Consider the following 17082-nt stretch of genomic DNA (forward strand, 5'->3'; position numbering starts at 1 on the left):
CAGGCAAGAGTACTGGAGTGGGTTGCCATTTCCTTCTCCAGAGGATCTTCCTGACCCAGGGTTTGAACCCAGGTCTCTCACACTGTAGGCAGACGCTTTACCATCTGAGCCACCAAGGAAGTCCAAAGTGAAAGTCAAGTTGCTCAGTCATGTCTGACTCTTTGCAACCCCATGGACTGTAGCCTACCATGCTCTTCCATCCATGGGATTTTCCAGGCAAGAGTATTGAAGTATGTTGCCATTTCCCTTCTCCAGAGGATCTTCCCAACCCAGGGATCGAACCTGGGTCTCCTGCATTGTAGGCAAATGCTTTACCATCTGAGCCACCAGGGAAATCCAACTTCTCTAAGTCTAGTATAAAAATTTTTTTTGTATATATTGATCTTTGCCATTGGCCTATGCAATTCAGAAATATAAGAACACTTTAATCTCATTTAACCACATCTCAATTCATTTGCTATTGTTGTCAAAATTTTAAATTCTATATAATTTTAAAATTCCATAGATACTTTGGTTTTTGCTTTTCATATTTTCCTTTATCCCAAACTTTACATCTGGATTATTTTACTTTATTTTGACATACATCTTTTAGAATCTCCCAAACTCTCTCATTTAATAAAGTATTCATTCATTTTTATTATTGAGCAAGTGCTCTCTCTCTCTCTGTATATATGTATATATATATATATATATATATATATATATATATATACACACACACTCAGACTAGAAACAGAATTCTAAGCAGGCAGTTGCTTTCTTTCTGCATGTTGATAATACCATTTTACTGTCTTGTGATTTCCATTATTGATTTTTAGAAGTCAACTATCAATTTAACTTTATATCTTTGGTACCATGCCCTTTTCCCTATGGTTGCTCTTTTTTTTTTTTTTTTAAAAAAAAAAAAAAAAACAAAAAACCTTGCTGAGTCCAGCTCCCCGCGATACAGGACCCGGACGCACCAGCAGCGCGGGCAGCTTGAGCCCGCGGCACACCCAGAGCCCCGCGGCGCACCCAGGGCGGAAGTCTGGTTGCTCTTAATATACAGTATATATAGAGTTGTTTCTTTGACTTACTATGATTTTATGTATCTGAGTGCATATACTGTATAGAAACAATTAGGCTTCTTGAATCTATGGACTGATGTCTTCCATTAGTTCTGAATATTCTCAGCTATTATATCTTAAAAAACTATTACCTTTGGCTCTCTCTCTTCCTCAAAAATAAAATCTTACTCAAACAAGAGTCTCTCTCTTGCTTTCTTCTTCAAACATAGCAAGGTGGTTTTATAGTTCATGGCTAATGATCTCAGCAGATATTAACTCCAGTGCTTATGAGCCTATTTTAAAATTTCTGTTGTTTTTGCTGGCTCATGCTCAATGTGTTTTGTTTCCCTGTATGACTCGTGATTTTTGACAGTGTGTTGGACATTATATTTCAAAAACTATTTGTAAGAATAATTTGAGGCTTAGCATGATAGCATCTTCTTCCCAAGAGGATTTTCATTTGCCTCTGCCAGACACCTGATGTCCTACCAGTCTGGATCCATCTCAAACCAAGTTCAAGGCTTGAGCTTCCAGGGCTCACCCAGATAACATACAGGCAGAAGGAAATTCAGTGCAGAGATTGGTTTACTCATGATTCACCTTACCTGAAGCTGCAATTCTTTGGGACCCCAGTTTAAGTGGAGGCAGTTTATTAGAATTTCTACCCTTGTTATGTTGCAAGTCTCACATTTTGCTTCCTGGCCCCAGAAATTTGTCAAAAGTGCAGCTCAGTTTTGCAGCTATTTCTTTAGGACTTCCAAATGCTCTGAGAGAAAAATCAGATTTGAATATCAGTCTTGTTCTCCGGGTTCTTTTCTTCTTGATTTTGACTTTAAACTCCTCACTATTTTGTCAACATTTTGATGCTTTTAAGAAAATGTTTTTATATTTCATACAGTTTTTAAGGTTTCTTTAGTGGGAGGGTTGACCCAAATTCCCTGGTCATCAATTACAGGGAGTAAAAGTTATATTTTTTTTTATTTATCAGAGGAAAGAAAAATGTTCAGTCTTCTATTTCTAATTCACACTTATCAGTTTGTTAGTTCCTATAAAGCACTTTATACATGACAAAGATGTGCTATATCCTATAGAACCAAAACTACTTTGTAGTACTCATCCTTTCGAAGAACCCAATATAATACGATATGAAATGGTCCATAAGACAATTTGAAGTCATGACTTCCTCTGGTCTTTGAAATTCAGTCTGATAAACTTGCTGCACCAACTCATAAGAAAATAATGGAAGATCCATTGACCTATATATAACATACATACAAAATACCATAAACTTATTACAGGCAATTTCTTTTCCCACTGACTGAAAGCCTTTCCCTCTTTTCTTGTCTCTTTCAAGTGTTTCCTCTATCTTCACCATGTCAACAAGGCCTTCCCTAAAGATCCTATTTGAAATTGCAAACTCCCCCTTATTCCCATACTTCTTAATCTCCTGCTGTCCTCTTCTCTCCATCACTGTCCACTATCTTACACACTATATATTATATATCCTGGCTATATTCTTCACTACCCCTCCAATCTTGATAAATCTGCTTAACCTCTCAAGTTTTTATTCTTCTAGATATAAAAATCAGACCAAGAGAATTATCCCACCATTCATCATATGTATGTTTCACAGATGAGTGTAGTGATAGATTAGAAAGTGATTCTAAAAAAAAAAACTATTTTAATAACAAAAAAGGAGAGAATTCTAGAACTGAAAATTGCCATATCAAAAAAAAAAATACTGTTTGGGCTTTACAGTAATAGAAAGAATAGGGGAAAAAAAAGTAATTAGTGAACTTTAAAATAGTTCAGTAGAAATGATCCAATATGAAGAACAGAGAGAAGAGAGATTAAAAAAAAGAAGAAGAAAAAGAGCAGATCTGTAGGGACCTGTAGACATTATCAAAAGGCCTAATATATGTGCAATTGGAGTCACTAAGAGAAGAGGATAAAATGGTGCAGCAAAGAATATTTGAAAAAAAGAGAATAGATTGAAAATTTACAAGTATGGAGAAAGAGATGAGCCTACAGACTTAAGAAGGAGCGCAAACCCCTCATAGAATAGATTTTAAAACACACACACATATGCCCAGACATATGTCATCTGACATTTAGTCAAATGGCTAAAAACTGAAGTTAAGGAGAAAATTCCTGAAAGAACCCAAATGATTTTGTTATAGACTCACTCATTCCACCCCAGGTAAAATACTTCAGTTAAATTTTAGTGGACTTGGAGTACTGGGGGAAACTTTTCAGTGGAGAAGAAATTGCTGCTTTTCTCTATAGCACATCCTTTATGTGAGAAGCTCATTGATATCGTGAGGGTTAGATAGATGGAGGCTGGTGGATGGAAAGATTAGCAGCCCTTCATTTCAGTCATGGTTGGGTAAAGTCTTCTGGAGGGAGAAGTATGCCACAGGCTCTCTGGAAGACATAAAGATTTTGACCCAAATGACTCTGAAATCAGGGAAAGAGAAGTGAGATCCTCATGGTAAACTTGAGAATGGTCTGACCAAAAAGTCTAGTGCTTCTTGAAGCCAGGGGGATTTTTGAAGTGGAATTAGAGGAAAGAAATTTGGGGGAAATGGGAAAGACCCAGAAGATTTTGATTATTTGACAACATTTATTTCCTTACCGTTATTTTCTTCCTTTCTCTCACAATTTTAGTCTAACCTTTCTTGGGGTGGGTAGGTCTCATGAGAAAGCGCTTGGAAAAATATGAAGGCTAATTCTTTCTTTCCCCTTTTACAAACAAATCACACGGTTCTGGAGGTAGTTATAGAGAATTCCATTTTCAGGGCAAATGGGGCCTCTTTAGTTACTGAAGGATAATTTTAATGACTGAAAATAAATGAGACCACCAAAGGTTAACCCAAGGCTTGCTGCTTGTTATTTGCTGCTAGTATTTTCCATATGAGACTGGAAACAAAGTCACGATCTTTTGTTGGTGATGTAAGCCTCTTTTCCTCCTTTTGTTTCCCTTCTCAGTCATACCAGCCATCCCTCATCATCTTCGTGTTTTAGGAAGCAACATCCTTAAGGAAAGGAAGAGCCGATGAAGTCCAAGAAAGAGTTGAAGGCTGTTTGCCTGACGCGGAGGCAACGACTCAGTGTTGGTCCCGGGGCTACTCATGGAGGGGAAGGTGCATCTCCACTGCATCACGGCAAGTCTTCCAGACCTGTCTGCAGCTCTTCCTGTAACCAAGAGGCCTTTTCCTGTGTTTAAACTCACCACCAATGGCTATCCTACCAAAGGTAAACAGCAGCGGTCTAAGCAAACGGCTCTTTTCCCAAAAGAAAGCTTTTAACTTTTCTTTTGGAGGAGACAGAAGACGGTTGTCTGAGGACTGGGTGGAGGAGGAGAGAGGAGACATGAGACCAGAGGAAAGCCAAGTGACCCCAAACCCTGCCCTGCGTGTTTTTTCTTTCTTTCTTTTATTATTTCTCTCTTCACCTCCCTCATTATTTTTGGCTAGCTCTTTGCTGCCCGGCGCCTTCTATTCCCCGGCAGTTGCTTTGAACATCAGTCACATCAGGTCAACTGCCAAGCTGTGAGCCTCTGGTCACACGGCTCTGAGGCCTCCAGTTTGACAGCTTCAAAGTGCCCCACACGTGGTGATTTGCCTCCTTTGGGTTGGATGTTAAAAGAAGGGGAAGCCTGTACAAACTCATGACACCACTGGAATTAAGGCTGGGAGATTCTATCTCATTTTGCAGAAAAAATCATGACCAAAGAGGAGAGCTGGGGAAACCACTGCCAGGCCTTGTGGCCAGTTAAGTGGAAGGACGAGAGGCGGGTCTGTTCGTGTGTAGACCCGTGGGGCTCTTTCCAGTCCTTGAGCTTAAAACTGTGTTTCTCAAGGAGTCAGCCTGCCTCCAAAGTGCCTCAGCGATGGTGACATCTGAGATGGGAGGGAGGGAGGAGAATGCTTAATGGATGGAATCTACCCTCCTCCTCAATGGAGTGTCTTCTCATTGCTCTCATTCATTCATTCACTCATTCATTCATTCAGCTAGTGTCTATTGAGCAGCTTCCATTTGCCAGTGACTTCCAGACACTGGAGATACAGCAAGGAACCAGCAAAGTCTAGGTTTTCACGAAACTTACATTTTGTTTTCTGTGTTAGTTTCTAAGTAAGATTACTTTTCAGTCAAAGGATTCTATCCGTTTTTTTCTTTCAAATAGAATAAAAATCTTTCCAATATCTAGCTTTTGAAGCATTAACTGGACTCGTCTGACACTCACAACATTAAGTAGAGATTGTGCTACTACATAAAAAAAATTAGCTGCTGATATTCCAGCCTCTAACAATTTAAAATCTCCCGAGAAAACACTCCTAAAAAGAGAACTTGCCCAGAGAGTATCACTCACTGGTGAAAGTGAGAGAGAAATAAAGATACAAATTGATGGTACGGATGGTGAGGCAAACACTAATAGTCCATTATATGACTACCATGGGTCACGGGTATATTCACTTCCCAGGAATTCCATGTAGCATACGATAGGCATGTGGTCTTTTAACGCCGCCCACTTTGGTGGTGGGTGGAGGTGAGTATAGCAATCAGTTAACAGCTTTGATGAGTTTCAAAGTGGGATAGCCACCAGCAAATATTCCCATGTGGGAATTTTGGTTTGAAAAGTTAAGGCCTAAAGTTGTAAACAGCAGCCTTCCCTGCTAGTGTATTATTACTAATTATCTTTTGAGGTATAACAAATTACCCCAAAGCCTGTTGCTGTTTAATTGCTAAGTCATGTCTGACTCTTTTGCAACCCCTTGGACTGTAGCCCAGCAGGCTCCTCTGTCCATGGGATTTCCCAGACAAGAATATTGGGAGTGGGTTGTCCTTTCCTTCTCCAGGGGATCTTCCTGACCCAGGGATCAAACCTGCATCTTCTGCAGTTCCACCAGGGCAGCCACCCCAAAACTTAGTGGCTTAAAAAGCAAATGTTACCTCACAGTTTGTATGGTGTCAGGAGTTTGAGAGACAGACTGTGCACTAAGTCGCGTCTGACTCTTGCGACCCCATGGACTGTAACCTGCCAGGCTCCTCTGTCTACGGGATTCTCCAGGCAAGAATACTGGAGTGGGTTGCCATTTCCTTCTCCAGGAGTTTAGGGACAGCTTAGCTGGATGGTTTGGCTCAGGATCTCTCATGAGGTTGCCATGGCAGAGGCTTCAGTCTTCTGAAGGCTTGACTGGGCTGGATGACCGGTTGCCAAGGTCCCTTCACATTTAAATTTTACTTTTTCATGTAGACTCTTAAATAAATCACATTTCACTATATATTTTAAAAGTAAACCACCGCACCATTGTCACACCCCAAAGATTGATGATTCTTTAATATCTTTTAAAAATAGTCTGTTTTTAATTCTAAAATGTTTAAATCAAGAAATTTCACTTTAAAATTCATATTTTCAGCTTATTATTTTTTAAAAAATTAGATGATCTGGTCACATTAGGCTTCTGTTCTTACATGGTCACAAGCCACTTTATATGTGTCATGGACTATTTTTTCATGATTCCCAACACACCCTATTATGTTACGTATGGGGTACTGGTTAAATGAACTTGTTCGGTTCATTTAATATTTGAGTTTATCCCTGGTCTAGTCCAAGGAGGCTGAAAGATGTGGCAATGGGGATGAAGAAGGGAGAAGCCTGACCCCCGGTGTGAGTTGGATCCCTGAAGATTAAGAAAGAAGACAGGCTACAGAAACCTTGGGTTTCACCTATGTAGTGCTGTAGAGATGACAAGGATAACCATAGAGATCTGGTTAGTATGGTCTTAAAAGCCTGGGTGGGCTTTCCTTTGACAGCATTTGGCACTGAGGGTGTAGAGGCACCAGCAGAACCAGGCACATCAGAGGGGACCATGAATCAGCCAACACACACCAGGGCTTAGTGCTATTTTCTTAGGGCTGTGAAAGTCCTGGGTCTGGTACAACCAAAGGAAGGGTGTGAGGACCATGGAAAATAATGACAGAACTTTAGCCAACTTTATCAAGGAAAGGGAACTCTAATCATGCTTAATGTAATGTATAAAAATGAAGTTGTTTCTTGTCTCTTGTGTGCTCCTGAAACATAGGATCTCAAGGCACTTGGAGAGAGCCTGTCAGTAGAAGAATAGACCTATATGATCACTCTGGAGGAAGATTGTGGAAAAATGAGCCCTACTGAACAATGGAAGTGAGTATTGGAGGAGGGTGGTTGCTTACCTCCAGCCTAACAAGAAACCACAGGTGCTTTTTAACACAACTACTGCCACTCCCCAACTTAAAAATGATTATGTGTATGCACGCACAGTCGCGTCTGACTCTTGCGACCCCACGGACTGTAGCCCATCAGGCTCCTCTGACCATGGGATTTTCCAGGCAAGAATATGGAGTGGGTTACCATTTTCTACACCAGGGGATCTTCCTGAACCAGGGATGGAACCCCTGTTTCTTGTCTCCTGCATTGGCAGGGGGTATCACTGAGTCACCTGGGAAGCCCCAACTTAAAAATACTCATTTGCTGATATCAAACATTTGGAGCTCAGAACTCATTTTTCTGTAGAAACCATGTGTTCCTTAAGTCCACAGGCCAGCTCTTAAGATTTAGTCCTGTAACTAACTCATAACACTACCCATCTACTCTGCTTCACAGACTTTCCTTAGGGAATTTCAGCCTGAGTCCTAACTTGGAATACCTAGAGTGCATTTTCCCCCAGCCCTAGTAGCTCAAACGCTGAATTCTGCTGCATCTGTCAGAGTCACCCCTCCTGGGCCAGCTTTGAGAGTGCCCCCAGCTTTTCAGTAGCAGCACTGGGTGTGCTAGAGAGCCTGTCACCAACCTTTTTGGCACCAGGGAGCAGTTTTGTAGGAAACGATTTTTCTATGGATGGCAGGGCGGGGGGTGGGGGGTGGGTAGGTGGTTCAGGCAGTGCAAGCGATGGGGAGTGATCTTGGGAGCAGCAGGTGAAGCTTCGCTCGCACCCTCTGCTCGCCTCCTGCTGTGGGGCCCGGTTCCTAATGGGCAGCAGACATCTGGTCCATGGCCTAGGGTTAAAGACCCCCGTGCTAGAGGAAAGGAAATTCTTTTGGGCGAATATTAGGAAACGCAGGCACGGGGCTACACATGAGGACAGTGACGCCAAGGCAAGCAGACAGGAGGCCGGGTGGAGCAAAGGCAGGTAGGTACTCAGCGACGGAGGCTCTGGAGATAAGGGGTGGAGTGGGGCACGGGAGAGGGGGCTGCTGTTCACAAGTGTGGATCTTTCATAAGCCAGCTGTTCGTGTGCCAGGCCATGCCTGTATTCACTCCCCAATAAACTCTTGTCACCCAGCATATCAGCGTGGCTCTCAAACCTCTCTAGACACTCACACAGCCACCTGCAGCTCCTGACAGCCCTTCTGTCCCAGCCGCATTTAGACTAGACTTTACCACTCTCCACCTGCTTCCACTCTCGCCCTCCGCGAACCAGTCTTTGCAGTGACCCACATAGGCTTTCTGAAATGCAATCTGAGTATGTCCCTCTCCCATGTGAAATATTTCATGCTTCCCATCCCTCTGAGGATCAAGTCCAGAATCTGAACTCGGACCCCCTGGCTGCCCCTTGCAAGACTGTTGCCTCCCCAGCTTTGCCTGACGCGCGCCTACTCCTTCTTCAGGCCTCCATGTATCTTTCATTTTCTTAGGGAAACTTTCCCTGACCTTTTGTCCAGATTTGGTACCTGACTACAAGTTCTCCTAGCTCTTAGATTTCCTCTTCAGAGCGTGGACTGCAATTTTAATTGTTTAGATATCCAAGTGTGTTTTACTAAATTAAAAGTGTCTCTCCTCTGCCAGGAAGTAAAATTCACATGTACATTGCCCATACCTGGCAGGGGGCCTCTGGTTCACAAGACAGGCTCACTAAATAGTGGAGAATGCGCCTTTGTGCCATACGTTTTTGCCTTTTCTACTATACAGCATGTTCTCCAGTTCGAGAGACCAAGTTTTACTATGTGACAGGCAGTGTTTATTTAGAGGGCAGGGTAAGTTACCTTTTGTTGAAATAGGGCTCTGAGCCAGAATTCCCGGGGTTTGAAATCTTACTAATTATGTGATACTGGAAAGTAGTGTAATGTCTCCACGCTTCAGTTTCCTCATCTATTAAACAGGAGGAGGAGATAAAGGGCAAAATAGCAGCGACTTCAGTGGGCTGTTGTGATGAGTAAATAAGTTGTGACAAGTAGTTGCTTAGGAAAGACTTGGCACGTGGTATGTGTTGGAAAGACTTTAGCTCCTCTTCTTCACTCCTAAGACTATGAAAAACGGGTGTTATATCAGTGTCCCTACTTCTCAAATGAGGACACTAGATCCATCAGTTCAGTTCAGTTCAGTCGCTCAGTCGTGTCCAACTCTTTGCGACCCCATGAATCGCAGCACGCCAGGCCTCCCTGTCCATCACCAACTCCTGGAGTTCAATCAGACTCACGTCCATCAAGTCAGTGATGCCATCCAGCCATCTCATCCTCTGTCGTCCCCTTCTCCTCCTGCCCCTATCCCTCCAAGCATCAGAGTCTTTTCCAATGAGTCAACTCTTCGCATGTGGTGGCCAGGGTACTGGAGTTTTAGCCTTAGCATCATTCCAAAGAAATCCCAGGGCTGATCTCCTTCAGAATGGACTGGTTGGATCTCCTTGCAGTCCAAAGGACTCTCAAGAGTCTTCTCCAAACCACAGTTCAAAAGCCATCAATTCTTTGGCGCTCAGCCTTCTTCACAGTCCAACTCTCATATCCATACATGACCACAGGAAAAACCACAGCCTTGACTAGACGGACCTTTGTTGGCAAAGTAATGTCTCTGCTTTTCAATATGCTATCTAGGTTGGTCATAACTTTCCTTCCAAGGAGTAAGCGTCTTTTAATTTCATGGCTGCAGTCACCATCTGCAGTGATTTTGGAGCCCCCAAAATAAAGTCTGACACTGTTTCCCCATCTATTTCCCATAAAGTGATGGGACCAGATGCCATGATCTTCGTTTTCTGAATGTTGAGTTTTAAGCCAACTTTTTCACTCTCCTTTTTCACTTTTATCAAGAGGCTCTTTAGTTCTTCTTCACTTTCTACCATAAGGGTGGTGTCATCTGCATATCTGAGGTTATTGATATTTCTCCCGGCAATCTTGATTCCAGCTTGTGCTTCATCCAGCCCAGCATTTCTCATAATGTACTCTGCATATAAGTTAAATAAGCAGGGTGACAGTATACAGCCTTGACATACTCCTTTTCCTATTTGGAACCAGTCTGTCGTTCCATGTCCAGTTCACAGACTTTTTTTTTAGCAGCTTGTTAATAGTCCTTAATAGCATCATTTCATGCTACAGAGAAACTAGAAAGAAAGAAAGAAACAAATGCTCTCAAGTTTGGGGAGTTGGGGCTTGGAGGATATTAGGGCTTGGCAAGACCAAGAAAATAAATCAAAGGAACAAAGGAAGTTTCAAAGCAGCTTCAGGCGCGGGCCTTGGCTCCCTCTTTTGCACGTTAATCTAACACGTGAGAAGCCGGCACGAGGGAGGGCAGACTCGGTGGCCATAGAATCTGGAGGGGAATGGCGAGAACATGGAACATGACTCAGAGCAACAGGAACTAGCATCTCCAGGTTGTAGCAGGAAGTGAGAACCATGACTCCCAACCTGTTCCAAAGCTCCTCCGGAGCTCTGCCAGCATCTCCAAAGACATCACCGTGTCCTCAAACTGAGTCCACTTGAATTCAAGAGAAAAATCCATGCCATGTGTCCCATGTGAGAGGAAGTGGGTATAAAGAAGCCAAACAAAGGGCTGTGAATCACTGGAGTGGACATTCTTCCTGGAGAGAGGGGAGTCCTGCACCAGGCTTTAAAAAGATATCTGGCAGGGACAGGAATATTCCTGGCAGCCTGCTGGTAATGGCCCCAAAATAGAAACAACCCAAATGTCATCTTCAGTAGAGTGGATATATAAAGTGTGGCACCGTCACAGAGTGAAGTACTCTCCAGCAAGACAGGGACTGAGCCACACTCAACAATAGGGGTGAATCTCACAAATGTAATACAAAACAGAAGACACAGTTCAATGCCATTTGTTATGTAAACCATGTAATATGTATCTATGTCAGGTTTGAGAACTGAGGACTGTGTGACCCTTGAGGAGAAGTAGAGGGGTGGAGGATCACAGGGATCTCATATTAGGTTTCTCTTAATCAGATGCGTTTGTTTTATAAAATTTCACTGACGTGTATGCTTACTTTTTTGCATACTGTTCTGAATATACGTGTGTGGGCTCAGTCCCTTGAGTTGTGTCCTACTCTTTGTGACCCCATGGACTTTTTGTGACTCTTTGCCAGGCTCCTCTGTCCATGGAATTTCCCAGGCAAGAATACTGGAGTGGGTTGCCATGCAATCCTCCAGGGGGTCTTCCCTACGCATGGATCGAACCCATGTCTCCTGAGCCTCCTGTGTTGCAGGCAGATTCTTTACCTAATGAGTCACCGGGAAAGCCCATTCTGAACTTTTCTTATATTTCAAATCATTCTTCATTTTCCCACCCTCTATGGCCAGGGGTTGAATGAGTCTTGGGGTAAATAGATAGCCCTAGAGCTCTGGATAACCAGCAGCTGGGAAAGTACCAGTTAGGATGCTTCAGAAGTGGGAAGCCACTTTGAGTAGAGCCTGTGTTTCTGCAGCGCTGGTTCTGAGTCTTGGGTCACTGGTTTTGTCTCACTGAATTTTAACCTTGGTGTTTATCCTTGTCCCCTGATGTTATAGTCCTCTCTAATCGAATGATCTCTGTAATAGCCAGTGCAATGTGAGCTCACCTGCTGGGTCAGAGGCCAGCCCATAGTGCACTTTCTACACATGCCTTTCCTCAGGTGTCTGCAATACAAATATCCATTCCTTTCACTCCCCTTCTGAGTCTAAATAAATCCTGAGGTGGCTGGAAAGGAAGCTTCACCAGCCTGAGTGACCTGATGAGAAATCTCTCCCATGAAACCTGATGGGACGGACTTAGGGGTTTCAGCTTCTAGACACGCAGTGGGTGATGTTACAAGTATTAGAGGATCATCTTCATATGATTGACAGAGCAGGGAAAGAGAGAGAGGCCCATTCTATGAATCTCACAGGAGGTGACAACGAGCTACCTGAATGGAACAGCTTGGCACAGGCAGGGCTGAGAATCCTCTTGAAAAACCATGACTGCACAGGCCCCATCCACGCTGTCTGTGGCAGGTCAGCTGGCTTGGAGAAAACAGCACTCCTCCACGTGACAGTCCTCACATGCTGCGGACCTGAGAGGGAAATCCTCTGGATTCTGACAGCGCTCCTGGGGCTCAGCCCCAGCCCAGCCCTGAGGCTGCCGTGGGAAGAGAGCCTGGAGAGGCTGCGTGGTGCTGCCATTGCTTCTCCAGGGACCAGAGAGAGCTGCAGCCTGAACGCCTTTGTTCTTCTCATCCCCCCATGGCCTCCGCTGACTGGGGCCTCAGAAACCCAGCCCGGCCTTTCCCTCTTTCTCCTCACTCACCTGCTCCTCACTCCCTCCCGCTTACTTCCACATTTTATTGGAGAGCAGAGCGCTTCTTAAACCTCACAGTTACCTAGAGTTTGTTCCCCAGTATTGTTACTGCTCTACAGGAATCAGTTCCTATCCCTCCCATTCTCTCATGCTCTTCTCTCGCTTTCTCAGATTCTCCTGCTTGTGTTCCTTCCCGTGTCTACAAAGGCAGGAGAGAGAGGAAGGCCAGCAGAGGGCAAAGAGCACCAGAGCTGAATCAGGAGACAGAGGAGCTGTTTGGGTTTGGTCACTGATGTTTATGACTTTGGGCAAACAGTACAGATTCTTGTCTGGGCACCGGTGTTGTCATCTGCAGACGGAGTTGGGTGCCCCCAGGGCAGAAATCCAATGCCACATGTTGTGTCGGTATTGGTGCCATGAGGATGCAAAGAATAAGTCTGTCCTGGCTTTTACAAACTTACTGAGTAATGTCATATTCTTTATGACACGCACACACACACATATATTCAGATAGAGAGATAAATTGATAGATAATTACTGGGGGGAGAAAACTGGATAAATGAAGGATCTTATAGTCCACTGAATCCAATAAAATCTTGCAGAGAGAATGAACCAGATTCATCCTTTCCTTGAATTCACTTGACCTGCTCCTTGTGTTCAGGTGTGGCGCTCCACCCCAGTTTTTCACCATTGATTGAAATAAGGAAGCACTTAAAGCTGGTTTTGTTTTTTTTTTTTTTTTTTTGCCACCACAACGATCTGCGGCTGGTTCCTGCTTGTGGCAAAAAAACGATCTTAACCAGATGATTGAAGGGCATGGGATACACAACACAAATCAGAACTGTAAACCAGGCTTATTCCTGAGTGAAACACACCCTAAACAGAGCTTGCACTCCCTTTGCACTCCTAGGACCCCCTAACTGGGTAAAGAATAGTCCCACCATTATCTAGCTCCTTGTAGTCAACCTCCCATTCCTTTTCAAACTTTGTGGATGACTTACCTAAGGCCTGTACAATATTCTGAAGACAAATTAGAAATCACCTTCTGGTTTTTCCAGAGGTGACTAAATCCAAAGAGCGCTAGGAAAGTAAAGGACATGAGGACATGATGATGTGAACAACAGTTCTGAGATAACTATGTCCAGCAGCAGTGTGGTGAGTTGCTGCTGCTGTTTTTCATCCATCAGCAAAGATGAAATCTTGGTCCTCTGCACGAGGCTCAGCGACCAATGCATACATCTATTGTTTGGTCCTGGAAGAACGGAAAGCTCTAGAGTCAGGCTGAAGACTTGCAGCAATGCTGATGTTTCACAGAGCCCAGAGAGAGCCACACATTCGGGCTGACCTGTGCATGCCCGGCCTCACAGGCTGCGGGTTTGCCTTGGTTAGTATGACAGACCGAACTTTCCCTCCATCAGAGTGGACGAGACGGATTTGTTCCCCTTTCGTTGTGTGTTTTCTGCAAACTAGATGCCAGGCTGCAAGCTCAGGAGAGTCTGCCTTTCTGGAACACCATTTGTTTGGACAGGACAGGCCAGTAAGGCTTTTCATCTCTTTAAAGCTCCCAGGGCAGAGAGCATATTTGAGGAATTCCTTTTTTCAAAGTTTTTTTTTTTTTTTTTGCCCCTTCCAACATTTTGTTTAAGAGAAAATGAGATGTCTATCTTCTGTTTCCTTATTTTTTTTCAGGAAAGCAAAGGGTTGTTGACTTCCTCCCTCTCCCCTCCCTTCCTTCCTTCTTCCCGAAGGTACTCATCTGAGAAAAAGAGAACGAAGTATTGTTCCTGTTCTCTTTCTTAAGTCATTCGAAACACTGTCCCTGCGAGTTCTTTAAGTTCCCTGCAATCTGTACACAAGGAGGGAGAAAGAGAGGGAGAAAGACAGAGAGACAAGGGATCAGGTAAACCTCGGGGGCGGCTGCAGCCACTCAGACTCAGGAGCTGGTAAGTTACCCACGCAGTCCTTTCTACTTCCATTTCAATGTCCCTGCGATGGATGTTGCTGTGGGCATCTTCCACAGAAAATGCCTTACTGGGTGTAATCCTTAATCAAAGGGTGTGACTGAAGGATGGCCCAGAATTGAAGCGTGTATGTCTTTTTTTTTTTTTTTTGAGAGAATACTGATGTTCTGCAGGGTTGAGCCTGGCAGAACTGGACATAGAATTGCACTGGGCTAAGAAGGACATTGTGTTAAATCTGAATTTGGGCACAGATAAGCTGGTGGATTAACCAAGAGCCACTGGAGTGCCGTGTCTCACTGAGAATTCTCTCTTCCTCAGTGCTGTGTCCTGGGAGCCTTCTCAGGGTGTCTGTAAAGAACTGTGGTTTGCTCTGGGGATTTTGTTACCCATTGTCTTGATGGAGGTGCCTGCTCTTGTTCTTTCCTTTTCATTCAACATCCCCTGCCTCAAAGAGGACTGTTAATTTGTGACTGTTATTCTGCCTCACTGAGGCAGGAGGAAGAAAAAGAAGAGAATGTCACTTTGAATTGTATTATAAGCAGGGGTGGGGTGTGCTTATGTGTTCAGGCTCCACATGTGGGTTGAGTGTAAATTTATTATCCACTGTCAATTGAAGATGTCATCTGCCACACAAAAGAGGGCAAAGATTTAGGGGCAAGCAGCTTTAATTTTGGAAAACAGCATGCCTGTAGGATAGGGAGATTGAGATCGATCACTTGCGTCAGTAAGAGTGAAAAACCCAGCTAAACATTGAAGAATGTTTATTCAGTGCCTGGTTTTTTAAGCATCAAATAGAATACAGCAAACCAGTCAAGATTATACACACAATTAATTTTTAAAAGTCTATCTTGCTTCCTTTAGATTCATCAGAAAGTATAATGTTACAAAGAACTCATCATGGCAAGCCACAAGGGAGTCAAGATCACATTGTCAAAAATAGACCAGCGAGGTTGCTCTGAAAGACTGTGTATATTTACTAATATTAATCATCCAACCCAGAGAGGTGTTGAATGGCTGAAAGACAAAGGACAGGCAGAGGTTTTTTCTTATATTTATTTCTATGAAATTTACTGATTGAAGTCATCTGGGATGTGAAGAGTGTAATAAAATTAGCTGTTCTCTCGTTTATAAATTAATTTGGCCAGACTATGCATTAACCATGCTCAAGTAATTAATCTTTATTTAAAACTGAGCCATCTTAATAGGAGTAAGAGAATATGATAAAACTGGACTATTATGTGGGTTTTGTTCCATTAGTCAGACTTCTTTTTTCTTCTCCTTTTTCTCCAAGCGACTTTCCTTAGGAGCACTATAAAATGAGCAATGGGAAAGAGATATGATAGCGTTTTCCTGCTTGTGGAGGCACAATTATACTACTAATAATTGAAAGTGGTTTCTAGCTCCCCTCCCACCTACCCTTATTCACCCTGTTTCATAGATCTTCAGGTCAAAAGGTAGCCGGGACCGATCAGCTTGGGCATTTTTTTTTTTTTTATCTTTTATCAGCAAATGTGACTCAGTAGAAAACTCAGGGCTGCAATTTTTCGTGCTTCTTTCAGTTTCATTTTTCCTTGATAATATATTTAATTTTATGCCCGGTTAGAACGACATCAGAGGATACTATCTCATTTGGGTTATTGAATAAAAGCATCAAATGCAACACAATACGAAAAAAAATGACAGCAGAGTCACACTGACAAGTTAGGCAAAAGGTGGATCTGCCTTTGGCACAGAAAACAGCCCCTCCTGAACCTGTGTCTCCAATGTGGCCCAAGATTAAGGAGCTCAGGGTAGGTTCTTTACTGTAAAAGAAAAAATACATATTCAGTATTTCCATTTGAGTTGTTAAGTCATTGCCATGAGAATGTTGGATACTGGGGAAAAAAATGCAGCTCCCTAAAGAAGAAAGTCACTGACAAGCTTAGCCTAGTTGCTACCAATCTGTCTTCACTCAATTCCAAGGAGTGAGTTGGTATTTGTGGAAACTTCCAGTGTGTGATTCTTACTCGGAGTCATCAGAGGCTCTTCTGTGATATCATTAAGGAAACTCCAGCTTGAAATGAGCCAGAATTTGACACACAGAAGGTTGCATTAATTAATTTGCGCCAAAGCTGTACATATAACTAAACCATAAATTTGCTGTATAAATGTTAAATCATGTTAGCATGTGTCCTGTGGGCTGATATGTGAATTAAATGCGAGCAAGCAGAACATCAAAGCACAGGCTTTGTTGTTATCCAAATCTGGGTTGAATTCCAGCTTTGTCGCTTACTGTCTGACACTTATTTTGGCCAGGTAATTAACTCCTCTAAGCTGCAGTTTCCCCTAACATAAAATTGCATCTATGTAATCGAGTTGTAGTGAGGATTAAACAAGATTGTTTATGTAACACAATTAATACAAAGTGTGGTAAATAGTAGGAGTCAACCCATGTCAGATGTGATTTTAAAGTCTTATATTAATACTTAAAGGTACTGTCTTTTGAATGCAGAGAGTAGAATGTATACACTATAATTTGTATCAGATCCTTGATCAATACTATACCAAGAGTCTGTCAAAAAAA

General features: G+C 43.0%; 1 protein-coding gene and 1 non-coding gene across 2 annotated transcripts in view; one reads left to right on the plus strand and one right to left on the minus strand.

The window, feature by feature from the left end:
• Window positions 1-261: 261 nt before the first annotated feature.
• On the minus strand, window positions 262-333 carry TRNAC-ACA (transfer RNA cysteine (anticodon ACA)). Its single transcript has one exon. It is a non-coding gene; the product is annotated as a tRNA-Cys (tRNA).
• Window positions 334-14273: 13940 nt separating this feature from the next.
• Window positions 14274-17082, plus strand: part of ZNF366 (zinc finger protein 366) — a 64691-nt gene continuing 61882 nt past the window's right edge. The window contains exon 1 of the mRNA XM_061393298.1: window positions 14274-14501. The gene's annotated coding sequence lies outside the window, so the exon portion shown is untranslated. The remainder of the gene's footprint in view (window positions 14502-17082) is intronic.

This window comes from Bos javanicus, chromosome 20 (genome assembly GCF_032452875.1).
Source record: "Bos javanicus breed banteng chromosome 20, ARS-OSU_banteng_1.0, whole genome shotgun sequence".
NCBI lineage: Eukaryota > Metazoa > Chordata > Mammalia > Artiodactyla > Bovidae > Bos > Bos javanicus.